The 8,035-nt window shown below is 37.2% G+C and overlaps 1 non-coding gene across 1 annotated transcript; it reads left to right on the forward strand.

Moving 5' to 3' along the window:
* The first annotated feature begins 4,748 nt into the window (after positions 1-4,748).
* Positions 4,749-4,912, forward strand: LOC130023838 (U1 spliceosomal RNA). The gene has a single exon (XR_008792506.1). It is a non-coding gene; the product is annotated as a U1 spliceosomal RNA (small nuclear RNA).
* The last annotated feature ends 3,123 nt before the right edge of the window (positions 4,913-8,035 follow it).

An 8,035-nucleotide genomic window follows, 5' to 3' on the forward strand; every position in this document is an offset into this window, starting at 1 on the left:
TTAAACTAAGTAATGATAATTCAGATATTGATTACAAAAGACTAAAGTCTATGAGACCCTGAGTTTGAATTCTACATTTGCCTGTTTCTGTTTGAAATGAATTTCCTAAAATCTGGTAGTTTCTGTTAACTGCAAAATATTAGTTAGTCTTACCTCTTAACTAGAAAACAACTATAGAATGATATTGGACCTAGGACTTCTTATTTTTTTAACAATATCTTAGCATTGTATCCCCTTCTGCTTCCTCCAGTTTGGGGTAATTTTGATGTTGTGCAGTGACTTGGAGTCACACACACAGAATTGAAATAGAAACACCCTTCATTTAGTTGTGGTTCTCACCAGGCATTGAACACTAGGTTGTGGTGCTTGCACACACATGATTGTGATACACTAAGGTCACACATTCCGTTGTGGTCCTAGGTCCTAGGAATCTCAAAGACCTGTCATCTGTCATGCTCTTGGCATGGAGGGTGCTGAGAGGGATATATCTAACGACCTTGGAATTTCAGGGCAGGCCCTCTCACAAGTACCTGAGCACCTAAGTCCCCTGACACCTGACTTTGCATTTAAAACAGAAGACTATTTGCGTACAGATTAGTATTGATCATCAAATGAATCAATACTAACTAGTAATAATTGAGTCTGTTTGGTCACCTATAGCTGTAGAAGTATAATTTTTAGAATGACAAGAATTTTTTTAAGTGATGATTGAATATGAAGAGAATCAAATATTCTTTTATTGTTTAGAAGAATAAATTGACTTTCAGCTTAATCTATGTCTATTATTTAGTAGAAAAAAGACAGAAAGATACTTTTCTCCTATTATTGTTCATTCAGTCAACATTATGTATTGATTTATTTTTCAGCAGATTAGCTGCTTGTCTTATACATAGCCAGGCTGGGATCTATTCCCACGCAACTCATATGGTCCCCTGAGCTCTGCTAGGAGTGATATCTGAACACAGCTAGGTGCCCCAAAATCAGATAACACCAATGAAGAAAGTATATTCAACTCTTGGTTGTTTATGAATAGATAAAAAAAAAGCATAGGGAGAAGGAATTGGAACAAGAAAGTCTAAGTAATCAAAATCTTGGTGTCTAAAGTTCAGGATATTAAATGTTCATCACTCTTTTCGCACATTCTGATTTAAGTTTCACCTCATGGTATTATATGAAATAAAAGCTACAAGGTGTTGAGAAAGAACGGGAAAATTATAATAGACAGGAATTGAATGGCTTTTACATTTCCAAATGATCACGCTGAGAATGTTTTTTGAAGGTAGACTACATTTCAAACCACCTTTGGCTCAAACTCAAATTGTTTCATTAGCATGAAGTAAACCTTTCAAAGAGTTGAAAGTTTTATGCTCATACTTTTCTTTTCTTTTTTAAAAGACAAGCTTTTGAAACTTTTTCTGAGATTAATTTTATTAAAATTATATGTATAGAATTTAAACCTTGAGATGTATTTTCATCAGAATGCATTAAATTGGAAATTGCCTAACCCAATTCAAATAGACTCCAATAAAAATGTGAAAATTTTGTTGAATAATTCTTTACATAGTTTAAGAGTCCAAACCAAACTACGTACCAACCAAAAATCCAAATCTCATTTTTCTTTTTATTTTATTTTACTTAAAAAAAGAAAACTTCAAAGACAAATGGTCATTTTTGCTCCAAGAAACCACTTCTTACTTTTCCCCCCTATTACTCATTTCACTTTTGTCCACAGAACTTTATTTACTAATAGTTATTTAATATACATTAATATATTATTTATTTGTATATTTATTCATTTATTAAAATATATATACACTATATATATATATTAGATTTGTTTTTGTTTTTATTTTTGTTTTGGGGCCACATAGGACTCTGCTCAGGGCTTACTCCTGATTGCTTCTGGCAAGGTTTGGGGGACAATCTGGGGTCCTAGGGACAGAATAAAACCAAGATCAGCCACGTCCAAGGTCAGTGCTTTACCTACTGTACTGTCTCTAGCCCTGCATAGGGCTTTTATAGATATACCACATATAGGCCAAAACAGAATTTATATTTTGTTGTTTCGATGCCTTTCAATGAATGAGATCATGAGAAAAACCTCCAGTAGAGGTTTTTCTCATTTCTAACCCAAATTAGAGTTAGTTAAGCTCTAAAGCATCCACATTCTCTGTGTTTGGCTACTGCCATTTGGGCATCACAAGGAGATACAGGAAGCGGGTGATAAGAAAAAAAACAGCTAACTATATTGTGTGTACTCTTCTGAGATAGACTGATATTTTCTTGGAAATTACTTCTTGGAGCATTTCTAGGTTCCCAGCAACACTGAGGGGAGAGTATGTGTATTTCAAATTCCACGTGCGAGGGCAGATGTGTATCTCTTCCAGTTGTTCAGCCTACGTTGGAGCACGTTAGTCGTCCAGAGCCCCTCGCTTGCATTAGAGTTCACTCTTGTTGTTTGCCATTCTCTGCATTTGGAGAAATGTATAATGGCAAAGCTCCTGATAATAGCATCCTACAGGGCAGTTTCACTGCTCTCAAACTTTTTATATTCTCCTATTCATCCCCCTCCTCACCCCAACCCCTGGCATTCACTGATATTTTTATTATCTTCATAGTTTTGCCTTTTACAGAATGTCAAATGGTTGGAAGAATACAGTATGTAACCTTTTCAGATTGGCTTCTTTCATATAGCGACATGCCTCTGAGGGGCCTCCTTGGCTTTTTATGGCTTGATGGTATGTTTCTTTTTACCAGGAAAAAGCATTAGATTGTCCGAATATACTAAAACTTTTTTTCTTTATGAAAAAAAAATGATTAACCTAATGGGCTAGAGAGACTATAAATCAGCTAAGACACTCGCATACATCAGCCTGTTGGATCCTCAGTACTATATAAGGCCTCTGAACATGGAGTCATAATTAGCCCTGGACAGCCTGGGGTTGGCTCCAAGCCAAAATGAATGGGGAGGGGGTTGGAACGATAGTACATTGGGAAGGGTGTTTGCCTTGCATGTGGCCTACCTGGGTCATTCCCCAGCATCCCATATGGTCCCCTAAGCACCGCCAGGAGTCATTCTTGAGTGCAGAGCCAGGAGGAACTCCTGAGCATTGCCAGGTGTGACCCAAAAAGCAAAAACCAACCAAACAAAAAAAATGAATGGGGAAAACTATATTAACCAAATGATGAACTCCTTTGTTACCCCCAATTGTGCAATTAAGCATAAAACTGTTTTAAGGGCTGAGGACTTTCCTGATATGCATAAAGTCCTTGTTTAATTCAAGGAACCCTAAAGATGAAATAAATTCAAGAAAACACACTATGATAAACATCTATATTAGTTTTTTCTATGAATATAAGTCAGATCCTTTTGGTAAATATGAAAGAACATCATTATTCAGCCCTTAGATTAAGAATATGTTTTCTTTTCTTCTTTTATTTTTTCTGATAAGAAGTCAGCAAACTCACTTTCAGTGACTGACTTGGAAAGTCCACTGTTTCTCCATCTCCTCCCCAGCATTCCTCAATTTCAGCTTTAGGATATTCTCATATAAGCAGGGTGGGTGCTCACTGTTATTTTAATGTGGTTTTCTGATGATATGTGATGCAGAGACTGGGTTATATATTCCTGCTAGTTATATGTGTATCTTCTTTGACAGGGGTCCATTAAAGTGTTTTGCCCATACTTTTTGTATGGAGTCTGTCTATATTGGTGAACTTTTAGAGTACTTTCTATATGTTGAATAGCAGTCTTAGACCAACATTCTGTTGGCTGATATTTTTTCCCCAGTCAGTGGCTTGCTTATTCTCTTGACATTGTCTTTAACTAAAGTGAAGGTTGCAATTTTAATAAAATTCAACTTATTGATTATTTCTTCTATGGACTCTGACTTTAATCTTGTACAAAAAAAAATGTTACCACCATACACAAGGTCATCTTAAATTCCTACTCAAATTATTGTCTGCATGTTGCACGATTTGTTTTTTGGGTTATTTTTTTGTAGGTCTTTAATAAATTTTCAGTTCTTTTTGTGGTGTGCAAGTTCTGTCTAGATCGTTTATTTTATTTTATTTTTTGCATGTACATGAGAAGTGCGTAATACAAAACCACAAGCTGAAAAGAACATCTTGTTTCCATGAAAAAACTGGGTTGGTGTATTCATAACAATTATATTTATGGGTTCCATGTTCAAGACTATTCAGGTATGTTGCAGAAACCCTGCCCTTAATTTCTTTGTGCCAGGTATTTTCTAAACTGTTTTTATTTATTTTATTTTATTTGAGGGCCATATCCAGTGATCCTCAAGGTTTACTTCTAGTGGAGCTGGAGGACCTTGTGTTGTGGCAAAGATTGAACATGAGTTGGCTGTGTGCCAGATGAGTGTTCTGCTGACTGATCTATTTCTCCAGCCCCATTGTTTTGGTTTTTGTCTTGTTGTTGGTAGAAGTGGTGGTACTGGATATACCATACGGTGATGCTGGAGTTCAAACCTACTGCCTCTTATACGCAAGACATGTTCTCTACATCTCAGCCTCATAAAACCCTGTTCTGCTTCTGAGAAAGACAAATAGGATACAATAGTAGTATTGTGCCTCAGTGTTGACATGTAGTATTCAGATAGGTGTTAGATAAGTTTAAGTAGTAAATGATGTCATTTAGTTTTATTGAATAGTAAATCAAGCAGATTTTGAATCATGAATAATTCTGAAAATCAGTCTGGACAAGTAAGCGAAAATGGACATTCATCACACTTACCTGGTTAGGGAGATGCCATGATCACCAAGGTGATTTTTCCCAGGGTGAGACTTACCCATCATACCCCAGATATGCTGACCCTCACTATACCCCAAATGTGGGAATCTCAACTGCATAATTTGTGGTAGTGGAGGACTGTATTTGCACTATTCCCTGAAAAAAAAAAGAAAGGACATCCATGCCATTCATTAATTCATTTTTTGATGACATGTTAAGTATTGGTTGAGTTGGTTTGCTGATTAGATGGGTTAAATCCCTGCTTTCACAATGCTCTATTCAACCACAATAAAACCGTAAAGGCGAAGACTGTGAGTCAGAAACACGTGTGCTATTTTTCAGAAACATTAGGAAGGTTAGTGGAGGGGAGCAGAAAACAGCCACCCCAAATTATGTCTTTAGCAAAATGGGTTAATTTCATGAGAGAAATTCTGAAGGCAGAAGGGTGGATGACTTTGAAAATATTTTTTTCCAAAGAAATGTTCCTCTTTAAGAATATCTCCCCTAGGGTATCAGGCAGAAAGTAATTACTCCTTTTGAGGGGAGAAGGAGGAACTCCAGGAGTATTCTTTGACAATTTTTTCATCTGACCTTTCCCATGCCCAACAACCATTGTTAGCTGAGGTTTTTGAGCCAATGTCAGAAATCCCATGAGTGATGAGTTCCACAGCTTTTCTGGGTCTTCTCCCCTCCAGCAGCAGCCATACCTGTTAGAAATTAACTTAGAAGAACCCCAAAGAGAATTAGGTGATTTTCTTTGCCTGTGCTTTGACATCTGTGAACTACGAGAGGAGGAAGAACAGAGAAAGTGTAGTTGGAGTATGCGAACTTGCTTCAGATCTTGCCTGAGAAAAATAGTGGTGAATGGGAGGCTTAGCCCAGTGGATTTCAGTCTCTAGCTGATGAATGGTGCAGGTCACAGGTGAAAGGGTTCGAAACCCACCGGTGTAAGTAGAGGACCTAAGGTATTGGCAGCCTCAGAACTAGGAATAAGAAAGATAGATTACAGATATTTCAAACAAGTCACTAGAACTTTGCTGCTTTTTACACATGAGAAACTAAAGACCTGGGAAAAAAATTAATACTAATACGCAGAAGTCATGCTGACTTTCAGGCTTTTAGATCTTTAGAGAGAGGCAGGCATGGATTTCAGTTGACCTGTGCTGTATCACGTTACAGTTTTGGAGACTCTTTGGGGATGAGCAAGACTGGCAGTGAAGAAACCAGTTAGTAGTTTCTTATAAAATAACTGATCAGAATTGGAGTTGAAAGGTGCCATTAAATAGTGTTCTAATAAGTCTAATCTTCTGGTCAAGGAAACCACATTGTGTGTTCCTAAAGGGTAAACAGCATGAATCATTTAGTATGAGTGCCCTGAACCCAAAAGGAGTTCTGTGCATCTTTGAAGAAATTGGTTTTATCTATTGGAAATGTTTGGTATATTTAAAAAAAATGTGGAGGAATTCTTACTGATCGCAAAGAAAAATCATGGTAGTAGGGAAAAAATAAAGCACAGATTTCTGTTAGTATCATTAGCAGATAAAAATACCAGAGTATGTTGTAAAAGAGAATGCAAGTCTTAATTCAAATTAAAAGTTAATATAAAATAGTTCTTATCATCTTGAAACTTACAAACTCTCACAGCAATAATTCTTATTCTTGGTTTAGGTGGTGGAGGGGGATGGGGTTGAAGTTTGGGTTCATTTAGTTGCCACTAAATTTTGTCACACACATTTTGGGGTGATCCAACTTTGTTACCACAAAATTGCTAACTCCTGAGCCTGGGTCCTTGAGTTCTATATGTAACATTAGCAGACAAAACTTCAGATGTTTATGGAGTTATTTACTAATCAATTTCTAGAATAGAGCTTGGGTTCTTCCTGCATTCTTTGTCCAAGCTGAATGTTTATTTCTCACAGGTTTTGTTCTTCAATTGCCCATGCATGGTCTCCTTCGTCCGAACTGGACTCTGAACTCCCTCTAGTTCTGTATCTCAGTGTCTGCTGCTGGTGCTTTGTTATCTGCCTTTCCCAGCTGGTGCTTACTATTCTTGGTCTTTTTATCTCAATTCTCTGTCTACATGCACCTGGGCGAGAGTTGGTGACTTTCCTGTCTTCCATCAGGGCACTGCCCTCTGTCTGGTGTGAGGGTAGTGTTAAAGAGAGAAAATGTTCTCTTTTGAATTGTTGCTCTCCCTGCAACTTATCTAGCTGACTGACTACTTTCATGGAGGTGAGCTTGCAGAGAATCGATTGTACCTTTTTGTTTACCTGGTTCTCCTCCCTCTCTCCACTCCACCTTCATCATATCATAGCCTTGAATGTCAGATTCCATTGCCAAAATGCAAATAGATGACCAACATGGTGATGGATTCAGAAAGCTTTTTATTGGCAACAGGCTGGCAGATAGGTAAAATGGTAGATTCATGTCCTCCAAGCAACCGTACTGTTTGCAAGATCACCAAAATAAGGTGGCCCTTATAGGGAAAGGGCAGGGAAGAAAGGATGGTGGTAGGCCAGTGGACACAAAAATGAACAATAGAATCCACTTCTGTCTTGGTCCCCTCAAGCATAGTGTGTCTTATCTACAAAACTAAACAAAAGGTTAGACATTGGGAAGAGCAAACAGATAAATTGTTCTTGTCTTCAATATTGAATTCTGGGCAATTGTCCTTATCTAATATGGATCTTTAGCTCAGTTTCATGATCAAATATAACTAGAACAAAAACTTTGGAAGAAGCCCTACTGGTCATTATGATTCATCAAATAATTCTACATATCTTGATGAACTTAGAGGAAGACCTTTTCCATCCCCTCAGGCAGAGTAAAAACCATTTGGAAACATTTCATGGAAGAGTAACACAAACAATTAAGGTGTAATATGGCTAAATGACAGTTTAAAAACACTTTAAAGTCTTAATTGGAATGAGAACACTTCTAGGACTGGCTGGAGGTGGTAGAAGAATTACTTAGATTAATGTGAGTAAAATAAGAGATAATGGCATGAAATTAAGTAAATCATGCTGACCCTAGAGTTTCTGGATCATCACACCGACAAATGGCAGTATTAAAATCATGCTTTCTTTAGAGGTTTCAAGCATAAAGATAGACTTTTGAATGTTTCGAGGGTGTAATTCTTTAGCACATAAAATAATGAGCATATTCAAACTTTCAAAGTATCCCTCCAAGTGATGTGATAGACTCGCACTCGTATTGCAAAATGGAATATGTTCTTGTAGTAGTTCATCAGTGAGGCAAGTCAAGTCATTGGGATGAGTGTTT

This window comes from Sorex fumeus, unplaced genomic scaffold (assembly GCF_029834395.1).
Source record: "Sorex fumeus unplaced genomic scaffold, SorFum_2.1 ptg000024l, whole genome shotgun sequence".
Classification (NCBI taxonomy): domain Eukaryota; kingdom Metazoa; phylum Chordata; class Mammalia; order Eulipotyphla; family Soricidae; genus Sorex; species Sorex fumeus.